Genomic DNA, 18,455 nt, shown 5'->3' on the forward strand with positions numbered 1-18,455 from the left:
CCCCCCCCATCTCTTCCTCTCCTATTTTCTTATAGAATAAATTTAAAAGTGATGATAGCTCTGTTTGGCCCACTTCCGCTAGGTTTGTGACTCACTGGTGAGTCAGACTCAGCACTTGACAGCTAAAACCCAACACTTTAGGCAAACAAACTTTTGGAATGTGTGTGCATGTATTTTAAACATTCATATCTTAAAACTTAAAAAAAAAACCTTTCTAACAAGAGAATGGGTCTTTTCACAAGGACTTAGTTACATAATGCAGGCTGAAGGCAAAAAAGGAACAAAAGTTGATTCAAAATAAACGTAGATGCTTGTCTTTTGAGCAAGTATCCTTGAACTATAAATGATGTGCAGTAACTTAGCGATAAGAATAGAAGTTGAGAAAGAGGAATGCAAATCTCCCCTTTTCCTTATTCTTCTTTTCTCATCATACATCAATTGGACAGTTCAGAAATCAATCAAGATATTTAACTTGCTAATACATAAGGCATGAATTTTTCAGCAGTGGAACATACGTATCCATCAAAATGGATCACCCATTATGTATTCTTCCTCTTGTCCCAGAATGATGAGAACACCCTTGGCATGGGACATTTCATGGAAATTTATTCCTTCTTATGGTCAGTGCTTAAAGGGGTGGTAATCTTCTCTCTGGTTTTAATCGGTTTAAATGCACAACACGGTCAAGTTTTCTTAACATTTGTTTTTGCCAAAAGGTGTTTCAGTTCGGAGTTTACCTCCTTAGGATAGTTGCTCCTATGGCAGACACCCCAATCTGGCATCTTACAAATATGGAGGGCATTCTCAGCCTGCTCTTGAGCTTTGAGTCCTATAGAAAGAGAAGTTTACCTGGAATGCTTTGTAGCTTTTCCACTTACCCAGAATAAGCAAAAAGAATCTGAACGCAAGTGGCAAACTCTTTGGGTTTCTCTCACACACAAACACTTCTTTCTTTCCATTTTGCAGCTGCAAGATATTAACTCGTGTGGGGTACACTGATATTCACTCACTCCTTAAAGTTTCAGCGTTGGTACAGGTGATGACTGTTTGGGGAGTGAAAAAAGCCAGAGTGTGGCAATATAATCTTCAGGCTGTGGAAAAGGGAGAGAATGAATAACAGGTAGGATGAGAAGGCAAGGGCCATTCCCTATAGGAAACAGTCACATAACTTGGAGTTCTTTATTTAGGAAGAAAAAACACCACAGAGTGAGTAAAGTAGGACAAAAGAAAGGTATATCAAAATTGCACAGGGAAAGTGCTACAAAAGTTGATGGAGTTGGCAGAGATGGTTACCGTAAATTGACCGTTTTGATCAAAGAAAAGAATATAAGTACTTTTGTTGCTACACAGAGAGCACTTCTGGACTTTGTGCTTGAGGTGAAAAAAAGGGAACCTTGGGTTTTACTGATTAGATTGATTTGTTGTTATAGGAATGGCTAGTTTATATTATTATGGAAAAGTAAAAAGCTGAGGTTCAATGTTAATGCTTTATTCTATTGCAACAGAGGGAGTCGGAAGTCAACGCTTCTTCCTTTTTTCTCCCTCCCCTCATTTCCCCCCCTTTCCCTCCCTATTTTATTGTATAATGGCAGGGGGGGGAATGGATGAAGGCAAGGGGTAGGATTCAGCCAGTTCGCACCTGTTCAGGAGAATTGGTTGTTAACTTTCTAAGCAGTACAGAAAACCAGTTGTTGGAAGAAATCTCATTTTGTTTTTTTCCACTTTATAAGGAAGGCAGGAAGGAAACATACTGGTGTTTGTTCTAGCCCTGTGATGGTGAACCTATGGCACGGGTGCCACAGGTGGCACAGGGAGCCATTTGTTATGGCACACGAGGCGTTGCTCTGTCAGCTCCAGTGTGCATGTGCGTGCTGGCCAGCTGACTTCAGCCTTCTTTTGAGGCTGTTTTTCGCCCTCCGAAGGCTTCCTTGAAGTCTCCAAAGTGCGGAAACCCAGCCCTATGGGCAAACCGGAAGTTCAGGAGGGGACTTCCAGTTTGCTCATAGGGTTGTTTTTCACCCTCTGGAGCCTTCAAGAGGCTTCCCTGAAGGCTCCGGAGGGCAAAAAATGGCTCTACAAGCAAACCGGAAGTCTGGCCGGTTTTTCACACTCCGGAGGCTTCAGGGAAGCTCCTGAAGCCTCCCGGGGGCTGTTTTCACCCTCCCCTGGCTCCTAGAAAGCCTCTGGAGCCTGAAGAAAAAGTGCACCAAAAACAGTGGGGAGCGCTGGTCGCACGCGCAGGGGGGGGGGAAGTACATGCATGCATGCTGGGTTCCAGGTATAGTATTATGGGTGTGGCACGCCCATGCACGACCCCCCCCTGCACTCCCCCCACTTTTGGCACGCGAGCCAAAAAAGGTTCACCATCACTGTTCTAGCCTAAACTTTATTGCCCTGCTTTCAGAAATTGCCTCTGTGGTTATTGTAACAGGTAAGGCAAAGCGCCCATCGACCTGAGTGACATTGAGTTGGCCATGCCCAGCCAGTCACATGACCATCGAGCCACACCTAACCAGTTGGTCATTAGGGCAGAGAATTTCACCTCTGATGAAGGCGTTTCCCCTGTCATAACACTAGAGAACCTAGACTCTTTCTTCAATGAAACAATGCTTCCTTCAATGAAACAATGCTGCACATAGAGGACTGCAGTAGACGAACCCTGAGAACAAATACCCCAGTTTACATCTCAATATAAATCCAATAAACCAAATCAAACCAAACCAATCAATGCTCCGTGTCTCTTGACCTGTTTCCATTCTTGTTTGATCTTACCTGCTCCTTAGGTGAGAAGAGCGTATGACTTGAAGCAGAGGAAGTGGGAAGTGATGAATTTTCGACCCCAATAGGCAGCAGGAATATGGAGAAATAGTTTTGCATAAATTATGCATGACTTCTTGGGAAAATGTGAACAAAAATGTCTTTTCCTCCATCCCTCCCTCCCTCCCTCCCTCCCTCAATGAATCATGCCCTAGATTTCGGTGGCACACACACACACATTCATTCAAATGGCACTTTGGGTTGTTGTTGTTGTTCCACCACCTGTATTTTTAGTTCTTCCATATGCTGCTTAGTCAACTTGCTCTGAACATTTTGTTCTGGATTTTTCACATCTAGAAAATGCAACTCTTCGGCCTGATTTCCAAAGAGACATCTTCACTCAGAGCCTAAACTTGTATTAGTAGCCCGCTTCATTTTTAAGGAAAGATCTGCCTTGAGAGTCTGCAGTTCTGACAGAAGAAAAGAGGGCTACTGTTCCCTTTTAATGGTTTTATGGGAAGTCCCACTCCCGGAGGCAGGGATTGTAGCAGATTTTGGTAAGAGAAACTGTTTTTGCTCAGTTTCATTACTTTGATCAGTAAGATCAGGGGTCAGCAACCCGCGGCTCTGGAGCCACATGTGCTCTTTCATCCCTCTGCTGCGGCTCCGTCACTCAAAATATTTGTCACAACCGCCAATGTGTGACACCCGCTGGCATGTGATTTATTGAGCTTTTTGACCCCAGTAGGCCAACTATGGATAAATCCAAGAAAAGTTTCAGAAGAAAACAGAACATTTAATTCAACTACATATGCTAGTTTTGTGTCCACTCAGGAAATAATCAGGCACCAGAAGGGTTTTGTGGCTCCCAGTGTTTTCTTTACTGTGGGAAATGGGTCCAAACCAGTCAGAACCAGTAGCATTTCACCCCTGCCCATGATTGCAGAACAGTTGGCTGGTATGGTAAAAATCAGTTGCTATAGAGAGAATATGTGAAATATTTTGTGTGGCCTCCGTAGTCCACAGACTACACATTTAATAAAGCATTGTTAACAAACTCCTTCAAATTTCCTGGAACAGAAATTTGCATAGTTCCAAATCATGTGCTAAGGACTGTTTAGGGGCCTATCAAATAATAAATGAAAAGCATTTCTCTATATTTATTCTCATTATATCTTCTTCCACACCTTGCCTTTAAGGCCAAAACTATTTTAAAGCCTATCACTAAAAGTTAATTATATTTGGTGGGGGCTTTCGTGTAAACATTCGCTTCATTTATATTATCAGACAATACTCACATTATACTCAAATGTGATTAGAGAAAACACAAACTCTTGTCAAAGAGAGTGATTGCTTTTGTCTTGCCAAAAAAGAGATGTGTCATCAAAAAAAGGTCATAAGGAACATGCAGTGCCCTCAGACATTAATTATTAATCTGCATCAGTGCCAACTGAGGAATAATTACTGTATTGTAATGCAGATAGATTTCTAGTGGTAGATATTTCAAATGAAGAAAATAATGCCTAACGGGCCAGCCTACCAGATGCTTCATATGTCCCTAGGCTGCCAATTTAATGCTGAATAAGAACCTCTTTATGGTTCTTTGTCTTTACATCAGAACTAGGTTAGACTGTTTATCAAAGAGAAGAGCACCATCTGATGTGAGACAGATGGGTCACTCTCCTGTCAAATTTGCTTTCTTGACCGCCCTAAAACGTATGCAATGATCTGCAGAATTTAAGATGCTGGATTAGGCAGTGCCCCAATTCTAGTAACCAGCAGCCCCTGTTTACTGTTCCTGGATACTGCAGTATCTAGGAATGTGTCTTATTGCTACTAAAAGGTAAAATGGTTTGACTAAGTAATCAGAATGCTTTCAGAGCAACTTAAATTGCAAAACTAGAAAGAAAAAGATTCATTGATTTGATAGTTTGGTCAGCTAGTGGTTAGCTAGTTTGTTTGGGTTTTTTTTGTAACAAAATTGTTTCATTTAAGCTACTGGTTGAATTTTTGAATTAATCCAATTCTTTCCTTGGAGGAAAAATAATTTTTAAGTCATTATAACCGTAATGACATGCATTTCAGAGTGTCTAATCTACGGGTAGCTTAAGTTATATTCATAGCATCACCCAGCTATTGTTGAAGTGATTTAAAGCCTGTCCTCACTGCTGTTATCTTGGCACAATGATGGTTGGATGATTTAAGAAGACATTATAAGTCACTGGTAAGAAAACAATTTTAATCTAGCCAAGTGGATCTGACATTTTACTTGAAAGACCTTCGGCACCAGTTTTTGATTAAAAAGAAAATTCTAAAACTGAGAACTCCCAAAGTCCAAGAGGAAAAAGAAATAAAAAAAATTTCTACCATGGTTGATTGTGCTTTCTGTTGTGATGATGCTCGTGACTGTATTTTACTTTTGTGTTACAATTTTACCTTCAAAACCGACTGCTTCATTACAACTCACAGTTGAATTCTGCCTAAGTGCCTATTGCTATTAGCAGGCCTCCTCTATTATTCGAAAAGAAAATCCAGCCACATTGGCTACTCCAGGAAAGGCAGAAGACCCTTGTTTTTTTCCCCTTTTCAATATATGCTATGCAAGTATCTAATCCTTCACTCTGCAATTCTCATCCTTCTGAAATGTTTGAAGCTTTCACATTAACATTTTTAGCAACCTATTAAATGCCTTCATATTCCCAGGTGTTAGAAGAAATGTCCATCTGGGTGCAGTTCAAAATGGAGAAAAAGACACTTGATTCATGGAAGTTCCTTGGAAAGAAGGTTTATTGATGAACAGGATCACACGGCTTGAGATCCTAGGCAGAAAAAGGGAAGAGATGCTGAGAGCGCCTGGGTTTTATGCCCTCTGTTGGCCTTTGAATTTGAGTTCTGATTGGTTGTCAGACTCCCATGGGGCTATGCAGGGGTAACTTTGTAGGTTGTCTTTTGACTCCCAGGCTTGGTTGACTTGCTGGGTGATGATGTAATGAAAGGGCTTTGGCCAATTCCTACTATGGCTCTGCCTGAAGGAAGTAGACCTTTGTTATGTAGACTAGAATGGCCCAGGCCTTAATGGCCAATTGACAAAGATGGGGGTGGGAGGCTAAGTTTCTGCCTCCCTTTTAGGGGAAATATTCTGCCCTTTTTAATATTTCCTAAAACATTTCATTTTTCTAGGAGAGGGGTGGGTGCTGACTTCCTACACAGGTCTTACTTGGATGAAAATCTACATATTGGTTTTGCTTCTGCATCTGTTCTTTGTTTGCCTCCAAATTAATTGTAGCTTTATACCGTTGATATTGCATTAATCCATTTTTATAAACTTGCCTTGATTGTAAACCGCTTTAAAATGGGAAGCCATATGTCAATGCATTAAATAGAAAAAAAAGAAGGATAATTTTATATATGTGCCACTCTGGACATATTTTTGAGCTGTGAATTACAGATTCTGAGTTCCAGTATATTTTTTACTTCTGTTTTATAATCAGCAAGCCTAGAATTGGTGTGAACCTAATTCTTCACATTCCTTCTGCCTTACAGTTCATTGATTGGTGGTCAGTTATCTAATAAATAGGCTTAGATATGTATACAGCAATGCCAAGAGGACTTTTGCATCTAAAGTTAATATGTCGATGCATAAAAAATCCTCTAAAACATTATATCTGAAAGGACAACTATATTCTTTCATAGCCTGTTCATAGAGATATTTTTGCTGTTATAGATACAGATACAGATCTTCGACTTAAAACTACAGTTGAGCTCAATGGCAAAGGGCTCATAACTGGATAGCCAGTTCATCAATCAAGCAGTTGTCTCTGGTGTTATTTCCCGCCGGTCTTCTAGGAAATAAGGGAAGGCATGGTGGGCAGTCTTGCACAATAAGTTTAATAGTTTTGTCAGATGATGGACTTGTGTTTATCCCAAGCAGGTATCATCATCAAATACTGATGATTGACCTCTGCTGTATCAATGAGATTAAATTTGGGATTGAATTTGATACAATTGGCCTCTTATGTTATAAGCATTATAACTTAATGATAGCTCTAACAAAGCTGCACTCCGGATCACAGGTTGTTCACTCCTGCTCTGAACCAATTTATTGTCACTCATCTCCATGTAAAACAGAAACTTTTGCAAACAATTTTAAGTGTAATTGTAAAGACACAAAAAAATTCCTACAGATCATAAAGAACTTTGTCCATTAAAAGTCCTTTTTAATATTGCAACCCCCCCCCCCTTTTTTTTTTTTTAATAAGAAGTCCTTTTTTGTGAGAAATTGTCATTCTTTCTATTTTTCTTCCCATTCAGTGCCCGGAAAACATCTTTGAATGGATCTTCAATTGCAGTTCTACTTTTAAGCCACATGGCGGAGGTGTTACTTTAAAGCAGCAACCAATGCTTTAATTAGGTTTGGCCTTGTCTGCCCTCTGCCCCTGTTTTCAAGCAAGTTTTATTTCTTGGTTTGTCATTATTAAAATTATTGTGACAATGGTTGATTGCAATAATGTAGCTTTGCATAAAGTTGCTAGCTAGTTGATCCCAATAAATGGCAAGATATTTAAAATTGGCAATAGTAGGAAAAACGAGGGAAAGATATATTTCATCACCAGGTCTAATATTTCCCAAATTTGAAATATAACAAAACAACAGAGATATAGCCAGTCACGTCTCATACATCACTCACTTATACAACACAAAGCAGCTAATACACAATTGATAATTAGGGAAATGATGTGCAGAAAGTGCATCCATTGATGCACTATTTTTTCCAAATTTCAATTTTACACCAACAAAAAAATGGCAGGTAACTCTATACTTACTGTAGATGAAATCAGTTTTTACTCATAATAAAAGAGAAATCATTAACAATATGTGAATATATCATAAAAATAGCTGAAAACTTTGAAGAAACATCTCTCCCAACGGTGTAAGTACTTTAGTGGAATTATTTACTGAGTTTGGTGATTTTTTGGTTACAAATGTGTTTTTATTCTTGAGTGGTGTAAGCCTATCCCCCCCCCCCCATAAGCCCCATTATTCATTTTGCCCAATTTTGCATAGCACTGGCATTTTTAGGAACACGACTATCATGCTTTACAAGAACTGGCTGTACCTACATTCCAATAAATTCTATTTTTTTTCTTTTTGATCCCACACTATCTTTCCTACAACCCCTTTAAATTTAAAACCCCTTTTAAATGGTTCTCCAGTCTTATGCCTAATCTCATAGTGTTCAAACCATTTAATGAAACTAACAAAGAAAGGAGTAGAGTGAAAAAGAAAACAAACAAGGGAGAAGATTTAAAAATGTTGTGCTCCATTTAAGTAGCCAAATCTTGATCTATTCCCCTCCCAGTTTTTGATAAGTGCTTGGGAAGATAAAAACTGATATGCTGTCATGTAACCCTGTCTATTAAAAATACATAATTCTAGATTTTTTTAATGACTGATGCAGTCATAAAAAAATAAATGTTTTTGGTCCTTCTGGATTATATTTCATTTTTTTAAATCCAGAGTTAGCTGCTGAAGTGGTGTTTGGCTGAATTTCTCTGTTGCAAAGGTGAAGGAACAGAAGCGCTTCATTCCTGTTCCTTTTAGGGAACACACCACAAATCTCTAGTGTGGGGCTGCAAGCTCAGAATGTCCCTGCTGCATTTTGCTTTTGATAACAATCGGTTTATCTGACCAACACTGTACCTGAGAGAGGCCCCTTGGCAAAACCTCATTCCTCCCACTGGAATAAATCTTGCTCTTTGCCTTGGACAGGTTGCCCTCCAAATTAGTATGAAATATATCCCAACTTTGCATAACCTTTCCCCATGGATTATTACAGGTAGTCCTGGTAGTCCTTGACTTACGGCCAGCATTGAGCCCAAAATTTTTGTTACTAAGCAAAACAAGTTGTTAAGTGAGTTTTGCCACATTTAACGACTTCCCTTCCTTGCCACAGTTGTTAAGTGAGTCATTGCAGTTGTTAGCAGTATGCTTGTTAAGTGAATCTGGCTTCCCCATTGAGCTTGCTTGTCAGAAGGTTGAAAAAGATGATTATATATCATGTTATATAATCATCTTTTTCAACCTTCTGACATTGCAACAGTCATAAATACCAGTTGCCAGTTGCCAAGCATCTTAATTTTCATTGTGTGGCCAAGGGGATGCTGCTACAGTTGGAAATTTGAAAAACAATCACAAGTTACTTTTTTGAGTGCCATTGTAACTTTGAATGGCCACTAAGCAAATTGTTGTAAATCAAGGACTACCTGCAAACCTGTGCTTTCCTCTGCAGCATCTGTGTGCATTAGATGTGGCTTGCTTAGCCCTCTTTTTTCTTCTTCTTCAATTTCCAGCTGGGCTGTTCATCTATATAGGAAATACATTAATTGGAATTTTAATGAAATTTGGTGTAATGAATTAGAAGCTCACTCCAGTAATTTGATCTCTCTTTATGCTCTTTGAGCTTTGTGTGTCATATCTATCCATAGGCTTGATTTTGTCCTCTGTTCCAGAAAATCTTGGGAATCGCATTTCTATTTTTTTAAAAAATCAATTAATGCTAAACAACTCAAATAGCTGTCTCGTGACTTTTCCAAAATACAATTCCCAGAATTTTGGAGGATTTTTTTCCCCTGTGCGTGGCGTATTGTATTACATCATAATATATATAGGGCTTTGTGTCCAAGTTGTGCCCACCCCCCCTCCCCAGATTACAGTTACCAAGATATCTACAACATTCACAGATTGTATCCATGGAAGTCAAACATTAAATTAAAACAAATTAAATGTGGCTACAATTTCTCTATCCACCATAAAATGCCTTAACATTCTGTCATCTTAAAATCAAAATAAGGACATAGGCACCAATTTATAAATAACCGGATCACAGTTTTGCTCAGCATTTCCAACAGGAGTCTTTGTCTGCTTGATGATGACATAAATTGAATCTGGACCTTTCTCTAAGTAAAGTGTGTGCTCTGATTCTGAAATATCTAATTATTGGTAACCAATCTGCTGAAAGGTATACTCTGATCCAGTCTTCTTCATTTTGATGCCCTCCAGATGGATGCTTGCCTTTAATTCTAGGAATTTTAGTCCATTTCAGAAGGCACTGCTTTGGAAAACCGAAATTTTCCCAAATACCCAAAATTTTCAACATTCTGATGAAAAATGATTGATAGGAATTTAGGTGCAGAGCCCCAATACCTTAACACTTAAATCCCATTTGATTAGCCCAAGGCATTGCCTTTAGATTTTTTTTTTAAATTTTGTTGGTTTACATGATCACATAGATTGAATCATAAATCCAATGCCGGCATTCTACCCAATCTGCAGAAAAAGTCCATCAAAGCTGAACAAGCATGGCCAAGTACAAATGAATTGGACCTGAGCATACCTGGAGAAATCAATAGGAAACATTTGATTGGCCCATTGAATTGAAACCAGCAACACTGTACAACTTCCATGTGGTTAGATTTGCAAGCAATTTGTACAAAGCTGTAAATACCGCCCCCACCCCCCAAGAAAGGATATTTGGTTTAATGGCTTTACTTTTACAACATCTATAAATGCCCAGAGACCTTGTACCATTTACAATGGCAACTCAGATAAGTATCTGCAAGGGGGCACTCAGGGGTGGGTTCCGGCTGCTGCTGCTGCTTGGTCAGGGACATGTTGCGCATGGATGCTTTGTGCACACTTGATAGCGTGCATACGCAATACTGAAATGGCGCTGGCGTAGGCACCGCCAAGAGAACCGGGTCAGGGGTGTGGCAGGCCGAGTTACTACCTACTTGGCCGAACTGGGCCAAACCGGTAGGAACCCACCTCTTGAGTTTCAAACCACATTTCATATTTGGGCTTCTTAGTTTATTTTGAGGGGAAATCCTTTAGCTTTGAACAATTTCTCTAGCTAGTAGAGTCAACTGCATGTTCAGGCAAAAGCTACTTCCTTATGGAATCATGACATTCTAGTTCAGGGATAAGAATGTAACAATGGAGTACAGTGTCCTCTTTCAGGAGAAGCTAAGACGGGATTGAGTTATTTGCCATTTAGGGAGACGAGCAACTTTCACCCCTATTCCAACAGCCCTCTAGAAGTATAGGTAGTCCTCAAGTTATGACCACAACAGAGCCCAAAAGTGAGACATTATCACCTTTCTTACCGCAATTGTTAAGTGAATCGTTGCAGTTGTTAAGTTAGTAACTCAGTTTTTAAGTGAATCTGGCTTGCCCCTTGACTTTGCTTGTCAGAAGATCTTGTCACCTGATCCCAGGAAACTTCAACCGCCATAAATATGAACCAGTTGTCAAGCATCCAAATTTTGATCACATGACCATGGGGATGCTACAACAGTCATAAATGTGAAAAACAGCCATACGTCCCTTTTTCCAGTGCTGTTGTAACTTTGAATGGTCACTAAAGGGACTATTATAAGTCAAGGACTACTTGTATATAGACATCTGCCAGTGAACTGTACCTCTTCTGGCAATCTGCAATTTGAAATAGTTGCTTTCGAAGGCACTTGTGGATAGTAATGACAATAGATGCAGCTATATGAACTATGTAATCTACTCCGTGACCCTATATTAGCCATCTACGCCCTGTCACCAGTGTTGGGATATGTTTCAGCTGTTATCTACTTGGTATCTGTTTGTAGCATGTATCATATGGCAGCACAATCTCTCTGGCTGACCTTGAAAGCGTAAAAGGAAGGCAGAGATAGAGATGGAGGTAGAGAAAGGAATGCCCCTGATATACAGTAGTAACTCAAAGCATTGAGAAAGCAGAAAGTTTCTCTTTTCTGCTCTAGTACCGGATCCTCTTCCACTTCCTAATAACTTCCAACCTGGATTTTTAATCTTTCACTTTCCACGTAGTAGGATTCCCAGTGTTGATTTATGGAGCAAAATGAGTAATGTTAAGGGGTGGGCTGCTGGGGGGTTGGAGGGGTTTGGGAGAACTCTAGCTAAGATTCTGTGCAGTTGGGAGAACCCTTAAATCCCACTCCTGGCTGGCCCTGCCCACAACACTCTGCCCCTCCCAGGAGTCCCCATGCAGCCCATTTTGGATGCAGGTAAGTGCAGGGCACACACGGAGGGTGAAAAATGGGCCTAATGGAGGTTTGGGAACTTCAGAACTCCAGAGGCCCCCAAAGTCTGGGAGGCCATTTTTGCCTTCCCGGAGGCTCAAGGAAAACCTCCGGAGCCTGGGGAGGGCAAAAAACACACATCCGACATGGTGCAGGAGAGTGACTAGGCCACACCCACCATGGCCACGCCCACCCAGCAACCTGACAGAGAACCCCTTGCTAAAATTTTTGAAGCCCTTTTTAAGGACTGTAATCCTTAAAAAAAAAACTTCTGCCATCCAGAATTTTGTTGGTTGCATGGGCAGACCTTTATTTATAATAACAAAAATGAATAAATCTGAAAATGCATCTCTCCTACCTTGTCTTTACAGTCAAAAAAACTAGGGAGGGTCCCTTCTGTGATGTTTGCCATGCCCACATTCCTTCTGTAGAATCAGCTGCTTCTTATATGATTGTTTCCTAGTCTGCAGTTCTTCATCCCGTCTCCCAAGATCGTTCTTCATGTTTCATTCTGAGTATCAAAACTTATGCCAGGTGAGATTGAACCAGAGTTTATGAGAAAGGAAGTCCTACTGTTAGACAGAACAAGGTTGGTAGATACTGATGGTAGATACTGAGGGCCACAGAGAATGGAACTTTCTCTTCTTAGCTACTTTACTGGTTTAAGATTCCATGGGGTTCCCCCCCCCCATTAATCTTTGACTGCTTAAAATGGATTTCCATATAATAAGAATGGAAATTAACTCAGTTGATTTGGTTGTTCATGCCAATTCTCAGTACCCTCCAGTCTCCAACTTTCTTCCATTCTTATGCAGCCTACATGCTTGCCACCCACAGCCTGCACAAATAATGAACAGACTGGAAGACCCAGCCAGTAAGAGAAGAGGCTCAGTATGCAGAAAGGGGGTGGAATGGCTTTGATATCAATCAAAGGCATTGAGCCTGCTACCTTTTGTATATTCATCAAACATAGCAGACCTTTTTAGAAAGGGCACTGTAACATGTACAGCTGTGCGATTTAGCTTCTGAAGTCTGCAAGTAGGTACTATTAGGTGTTTCAAAAATACCTTTAAAAATCATTTTCAAGTTTTGGGAGGGAAGGTATTACAATAATTTATAGAAAGAAAGTTTAACTCATATCAGTTCATCATATGGCTGTTTTAGCTGGGCTAACAGATGTTGCTAGGAATAAAATAGGAAGGGCAGGACTTCATCATGCATGAAGCTTGTCCCTCATCTCAACTTTCTGCGCAATGGGGATAATAGGCACTTACTTCTTCAGAATTGTTCCTATCCCATTCCTCCTCCTCCTCCTCCTCCCCCCAGGTAAATTATTCAGATATCTTAAGGAAAAAAACAGCAAAATCTCTCTCATCATCTCATGAATACCAGGGATGGGGGCAAGAAGACAGACTGAAGGTTGGTTTGAATTTTGTATTAAAATGGTTCTAAAGCAGAAGTGGTTTAAGTTAAGGGTCTCCAACCTTAGGGCTGTGGCGCACTACCAGACTGCATGGCCTATTTGAAATTGGGCTGCATGGATGGCAGGCTAGCAGGCAATTGCACCATGTGCGCTGGTCCACCATGTACATAAGGGCGATGTGCGCACACGCATCAGCCTGCATCTCCTGCACGCCAGTTTCCCTCTCTACCCAGCCAGGCCACCAAACTACAAAGGTTGGGGACTGCTGGTTTAAGTTCATGAGTATCACGACAATAAGCATTAGATCAAAGTATCAGCTGAGGAGTTAAGAGAGATGAAGGATAAGTGAGAAAGCCTTTTTCAAATTTGCTGTCTAAGCTACAGCATAGCTTCCTAGGAGTGCCGCACCTAGTTTCTTTTAAAGCAGCCTCTTTATCCTGATGTACATTTTCTTATTCTGTGTCTCTCATGGTAGATGAGTAACAATTGCGTTTGCTTCATTATTACATAAAATTGCTTCTTTTGCATAAATGCTTATGGGGCTAAACATGGAGTCCAGTACTGGGAGCAAAAGCAGGAGGCTCAAATGCCAGTTTCTCTGTGACAGGGCCTTGAGTCGATTTTGTCTGAAATACTATAAATAGACAAGGTGGATGCCAATCCTGTGAAATGGTAGCCTTTCATCCCTCAGAAATATACAGAAGTGGTTCATGTACACATTTCATTTTTTTCCCCGTTGTCCTCTGTACAAGCAATGCCTCCAATGGACTTGCCTGTTTGGAGGGGACTTTTATTTTCTTGGTCTTTTGTTTATGTTCGTAGAGTGGCAAAGTAGCAGGGAAACAATTAGAAAAATTCTATACCTAGAAACATTCAGGCTATCTCATTAAAGAGCCTTACAGCCTTACAATAAGAAATTAATGGGCATATAGGTTCTCTGCCTTCCCTGATGCAGTAATTCACCAATCAATTATAAGGTTGCTGGGAAGGAATGCTGAAAATTTCCTATTTGGGGGCAAATGAATGTCTTTCTAATCTGGAATGCTTCTCTCAGCCTTTCCTACGCCTTGAACATTAGTCTGTAATCTTCCCTTGCTGCTTCACCAAAACAAACCCCTCAAAGACCCCTTACAGATTATGCTTAGTCGGACATCAAAGCTGAAACCAGTGGACAACAGAACACTGCAGTCGGTTGCTGCAGTGATGTTAGAACATAATCAAAAGGTACACCCAGCAGTATCAGACTAAAATCCCTGGAAAATTTTCATTGCCAGACTCTAGAAGGGATATAAATCAAATCTTACAAAATAGTAATCAAGGATGTTAATCTTTCTTTTTTCTTTTTACATTTAAATACAACACTTTGGGGTAGTTGAATTAACGCTGCCTTTTACTAATGGAATAAATTAATGGTTGCCTGAGCACTTTGAGGGTGTTTCTCATAAAGATAACTGTTGCAGTCAATTTGCAGAGCATTTTAACCTATCGCTAGGAAGTCTAACTTGGTCCTGAGCAGCGATGGGTTCCTGCCAGTTCTAACCTCTTCTATAGAAGAGGTTCCACAAATCTACAGTGCCGTTTAGAACCGGTTCCAGCTCCCACCCCCAGCCCGTCCACACATCATCAAGATGAAGAGTGAGAGGAGGAATTCTGGGAGTTGAAGTCCACAAGTCTTAAAGCTATCCAGTTTGAATACCCCTGGGGGTTTTTTTCTAAAAGGTTAGGGGTGCAAGGGTCTTGTAACTTGACAGCTTTAAGACTTGCGTGCTTCAAATGCCAGTTTCTGAGCCAACATTTTGGTTGCTAAGCAAGAGCGTTGTTAAGTGAGTTTCACCACATTTTACAAGTTGGCCACGCCACCCGGTCACATGGTTGGCAAGCCACTCCCACCCAGTCACATGGCCAGCAAGCCACTCCCACAAAGCAGGCCACACCTACTGAAGAGGTTCTAAAAGATTTTGAAACCTACCACTGGTCCTGAGGTACATAACATACTTCCCTAAATATTCTCTGTAGCTACAATGACCATAATTTCTTGGAAAAAATAAAGGAAGAACCTCAAAAGGGGGCAATTTTTTCCCCTATAAGGATAAAAAAAACATCTATGAGGGAAAAATATCACTCTCTCAGACCATTCAGTCATTAAAGCGGTAATTACAAGTGCCATCTGAATGCCAATTAATATAATTCTTTCTGTATTCACTGAGTAATGGCAGGAGTCCACTACTGAGATGAATGTCATAGCCCACACAAACTTTTGAAGGCTGTTGTAAACATGAAGTTTTTAATATGAATATTGCATTTCTTTTTATTCTTTTTATTTATTTGGGTACTTTTTATTCATTCCAATTCAACAGGCTGTGGGAATTTCTGATAACTGGCGTGTGTTAATTTTTTCCCTCTTGGCTCTGCTGTATTTTAGAGAGTGGTTCTTGGTAAGTATGTCAAAACACTGTAAAGGGATTTAGAGTTGATTTTGACAGAGATAGGAATGGGGGAAGAAAGGAGCAAGCTGAAGGGGGTCTTTAACAAAAGAATACATAGTCCCATGATAGAAGGAAAGTATGAGAAGGAAACTCAAAATAATATGATTTATATCAGCCAGGTAGGGCAGGTTAAGAGCCAGGCATGTGAGGGATTCCAATAAGATTATTTATTGTTAAAGGGTAGAATAACAGAATCTTAGAAGTATTTCAGTTTCTCTCTGACCCATCATATACTAAAGAAAATCAAGGTGACATTACTGCCATGGTGGAACAGTGGTTAGAATGCAGTATTGCAGGCTAATTCTGCCCACTGCCAGCAGTTTGATCCTGATAGGGCTCAAGGTTGATTCAGCCTTCCATTTTTCTGAGGATGGTAAAATGAGGAGCCAGATTGTTGGGGGCAATATGCGGATTCTGTAAACTGCTTAGAGAGGGCTGTAAAGCACTATGAAGCAGCATACAAGTCTAAATGCCATTGCTATCTTTTTTCACAGTTCTCCAAGTCCCCCTCTTAATGGCTGTCTCAGACTTTCTCACACATACACGGGCTACGCACATAATACAGGAAAGAGATATGTGGAGAATGGACTTTACCTGGAATTGGCAAGCCTAGATTAATAAGATGGGGAAACTGATTTGTACTGGATTTCTATCATTATTGAGACGACTTCTTTTTGCCTTGCCTATTCTTTCTTTGGAGAGGAATTATCCTATATTCAGATTTTCTTCTTTTGTGGTAAATAGCATAACTCATTAGGCATCTTTCCTTGCCTTTTCTCTTGTATCTATCATTAGGAAATAGTTAATAAGCAACCTGGAGAGTTTTTTGTACATTTCATGCAATTCAGATTCATTTTGCTTTGATGGAAGGATGCTGCAATCCATTTTCAATACCTAACTATACATTCCTTGCTAAGTAATTTCACTGCATTAGCTAAATGTGCCTGTGAGTGTGATAGTTGATATGATATGGAACAGAATTACTCAGAGGAGAATGACGTTAGTTTTATTTCTCTTAGTGATTCATTTTTTTATACCTCGGGATTGCTGTAGGTAGGAGCAACTGAAAACCCTCCTGCTAGATTGACCTGATTTACACAGTAAACTAAGCCATGATTTGCTTACTAGGGAGAAACGTGATGTACAATACTCAGATGACATTTTAGGACAAAAATTAAACTTCCAAAATAAGTGTATTAAGTCCAAAAGTTGACCATACCCATTCATACCCCGAATATATTGAAAAAAATGATAAAAGTGCAGCTCTCAGCAAAAAAAGAGGCAGATGCGTCCAAATTAGAATGACAGGCAAACCTAATCATTGGATTGCATCCACTGGTATCTGGTCATCTCAGGTCTGTTTTAAAAGCTTGGAGGTCCATAAGAGAACACTGGAAGGAGACTGCATATAAGACAATGGGTATTAGTCAGCATTTTTCTCTCTATTTAAAAAAATGTATGTTTATTGATAATTTTACATAAAGTAAAAGAAATCTAAAGAAAAGCAAAGGAAAGAAATATTAAGGAAGAAGTTCAAGAAAGAAACAAAAGTTACAAAATACTGTGTTTCCCTGAAAATAAGACCCTGTCTTATTTTCTTTTGACCCCCGAAATAAGTGCTTGGCCTTATTTTTTGGGAGCTCTTATTATTTTTGAGGTGCAGGAGGCGGCGAGTGTGGTCACCTCATGGCTGCTACTGTGTTGCAATATTTTTGGGGTGGGCTTATTTTTGGGGAAGGGCTTATTTTAGCGCATGCATTCAAAAGCCTGATTTGGCTTATTAGCTGGGGAGGTCTTATTTTCAGGGAAACAGGGTATGACTTCTGACTTTTTCTTCAAAATATAATAATCTTGTATTAGATATATTAGATACTATAAAAGTCCCTTCCACCCTCCATTTAATTCCATTTTTTAAATCTTCAAACCGTACATCATCATATTGTTTTCTTCTTTCAGCAAAAGGCCTATATAAGATTTCCAGTCTTCAAAAAAGATTTTGGTGTTTTTCTTTCTTTCTCACCAGCTAGGACAGCTTTGCCATTTCTGCAAATTTTTAAGAGTCCCTCTTTGAGGGAGATGGAAGGTTTAGAAATATAAATAAATAAAATTCTAATGTGTTCACAATCTATTCCTCCACTCTGGGAATGTCATTGTTTTTCCCTTGTTTAGCCAGCTTTTCTTAACTTTGTGTCTTCGAGGCATGTTTGAGTTTAGCTATTTTTGAGACATGTAGAAGAAAGTTATTCCTATTTGGAATTTGAGAAGCTGATGGGTGATCAGTAGTCGATCTGTTCTTATGCAATGTATATATTATTGCCATTTTTTTTTGCTTACATTATATGTTATAGCTACAGTTATTTATATGATTGTTTTAGTCCTTCAGCTTTGTTCCATGCCCAGACTTGCTTCCATAAGGAAGACAAAAATGGACTCCAATAGTTAAATAATTAAATGTTAATAATGAGGACCCACTAAAAGATTAACATATAGCAGAAATGCAAATTAAGATCTTTTCAAACATGCTGTTGATTTCAGAGAGATATGTACAGTGATGAAATGGAAAGAAATAGTGAGGAATGGCAGGTTAAAAAGAATTGCAATTTTCAAATGATCCTACTACCTGCAGATGCTATGTGATCACATCTTTTAATGGAAAATTCCCCAATGTCTTGTCACTGCAGGAAACTCTGAGCTCGCTTT

General features: G+C 39.7%; 1 protein-coding gene and 1 long non-coding RNA gene across 3 annotated transcripts in view; one reads left to right on the top strand and one right to left on the bottom strand.

Annotated features, from left to right (window-relative positions):
- CACNB4 (calcium voltage-gated channel auxiliary subunit beta 4) overlaps positions 1–18,455 on the top strand; it is a 116,556-nt gene that overhangs the window by 24,455 nt on the left and 73,646 nt on the right. The window lies entirely within an intron of this gene.
- Positions 6,475–12,343, bottom strand: LOC148049373 (uncharacterized). Its single transcript, XR_015696120.1, has 3 exons — positions 12,205–12,343; positions 9,021–9,120; positions 6,475–6,599 (listed from the first exon to the last, which is right to left on the bottom strand). It is a non-coding gene; the product is annotated as an uncharacterized LOC148049373 (long non-coding RNA).

The sequence above is a fragment of the Thamnophis sirtalis genome, unplaced genomic scaffold (assembly GCF_051295495.1).
Source record: "Thamnophis sirtalis isolate CommonGarterSnake01/CBP01778 unplaced genomic scaffold, rThaSir2_p1.2 scaffold_1, whole genome shotgun sequence".
Taxonomy (NCBI): Eukaryota; Metazoa; Chordata; class Lepidosauria; order Squamata; family Natricidae; genus Thamnophis; species Thamnophis sirtalis.